This window comes from Myotis brandtii, unplaced genomic scaffold (genome assembly GCF_000412655.1).
Source record: "Myotis brandtii unplaced genomic scaffold, ASM41265v1 scaffold561, whole genome shotgun sequence".
Lineage (NCBI taxonomy): Eukaryota > Metazoa > Chordata > Mammalia > Chiroptera > Vespertilionidae > Myotis > Myotis brandtii.
This window is the reverse complement of record NW_005370085.1, coordinates 68048-69790: the sequence shown is the minus strand read 5'-3', so window position 1 is coordinate 69790 and position 1743 is coordinate 68048. Positions and strand designations below refer to the sequence as shown.

At 48.7% G+C, this 1743-nt stretch overlaps 1 long non-coding RNA gene across 1 annotated transcript in view; it reads left to right on the top strand.

Annotated features, from left to right (window-relative positions):
* LOC106728198 overlaps window positions 1-1341 on the top strand; it is a 10593-nt gene extending 9252 nt beyond the window's left edge. The window contains exon 3 of the long non-coding RNA XR_001364473.1: window positions 1199-1341. This is a non-coding gene — a long non-coding RNA (uncharacterized LOC106728198). The remainder of the gene's footprint in view (window positions 1-1198) is intronic.
* The last annotated feature ends 402 nt before the right edge of the window (window positions 1342-1743 follow it).

Genomic DNA, 1743 nt, shown 5'->3' with positions numbered 1-1743 from the left:
TTTTTTTTTTTTAGTTTTATTCATTTTAAACGGGCCGGATCCGGCCCGCGGGCCGTAGTTTGCCCACGGCTGCTCTAGCATCACACACACCTCCGAACCCCTTCCACAGCTGTGGGTGTTCTGCAACAACAGCCTTTGCCACACACGCATTGATAAAAGTTAGTGGGTTTCCGTGGGAGTCTGGAACGGGGCGCATAACAGCCGGTGAGTAACCGGCAAGTCATGCCCGCGGTGACAACTTGGCTTTGTTCTGCGGGAGTGTGAGAAGCCGAGTCAGGACACGGTCGCTCCCCGTGAGTGCTGGGAGAGGAAGGCCCGCGCATTCAAAGAGGAGAATGCTCTCTTTATCAGAGGCGGCTGCCAAGTCTTAAATAGTAAAACATGTAGGTGGACTTGAGCAAAGAGAAGGCCCTGACGTTTCAAAGATAACTGGGCCGGAGGAAAGAAAGAAGAGGAACGGACGGGGTTACTTGGCAGGGATGTACGCGTACCCCTGGAAAGGTGACCTGTGTAGGGCCTCCGTGTCCTCAGATCCTGACGGACGGGTCCCCACACATCCGCACGCTTGCGTTTCTGCTGAGCAGGCTTTCGGCCCCAGCCTCCCCTCGCACTTTCTCTGGTCAGGACACCCCCTAATGGGTTGCAGCTGTCCCATCGGGTTAGAAGCACGTTTCAGATACATCTGCCCTTCTTGCTTTTATGCAGAAAACACCTGCAAATCTTTATCCTTGGCTAGATTTACCACACATTCGGAGCTTTGAAATGTTGGTCCAGTGGGAAGGAGGAGCGTGTCACCACCCTCCTCCTTCGGTTGGATTCCATAACGGACAATAGCCTTTGGGGGAGATGTTTTCATTGTTCTTTCGGGGTAATAGCTGGGAACGCTTTAACAGTCTCAGACCTACTCAACCGGAGGCTACTTCATTTCTTTAATCCTATAGAGTCTGGGAAAAAATCTATGGTGGTTATGGGTGGACAGCTATAGTGTGTGTGTGTGTGTGTATGTTGTGTTTCTTCCTGATTTTCTGAGTCTTTAAAATATATATACATATATATATTTTATTGATTTCAGAGATGAAGGGAAGGGAAAGGGGGAAAGAGCTAGAAACATCAGTGATGAGAGAATCACTGATCGGCTGCCTCTTGCACGCCCCCTACTGGGGACTGAGCCCTCAACCCGGGTATGTGCCCCTGACAGGAATCGAACCCGGGACCCTTCAGTCCACAGGCTGATGCTCTATCCACTGAGCCAAACCAGTGAGGGCTGATTTCCTGAGTCTTAACAAAGATGAGACCACAGCACCAGGAGAGAAGAGAATGATGAAATGTTGGCAAACTGGTGAGGGCTTGGTTACAGGACCAGCTTCTTTGGATATGCCTTGAAAATACATCTGATGCATTTCCAGTAAGTTGAGTAAACCCCTCGAGGCCACAAAGAAAGATTTTGTAACCACTCCCTTTATGCATTTGATTTTTGGGGTGTTCCACCCCAGGACCCAAGGAATGACAAACGCCATTGAAATAGTTTTGAGATAATAACATAATGAAGTCATCAGTCACCTCCGACAGGTTCGGGAAGGAAACTCACATTCAGTGTGGTTTCGTAAGGAGGTAGGAAGCTTTGGCTAGCTGAATTCTCCCTGTGTAACATTGAGCAATACGTTTCATCTTTTGGGGTTTCCATTTTCTCCTCTGTAAAGTGAGGAAGATGGAGGGAAGTCATTTGTTTATTCCACAAATAAT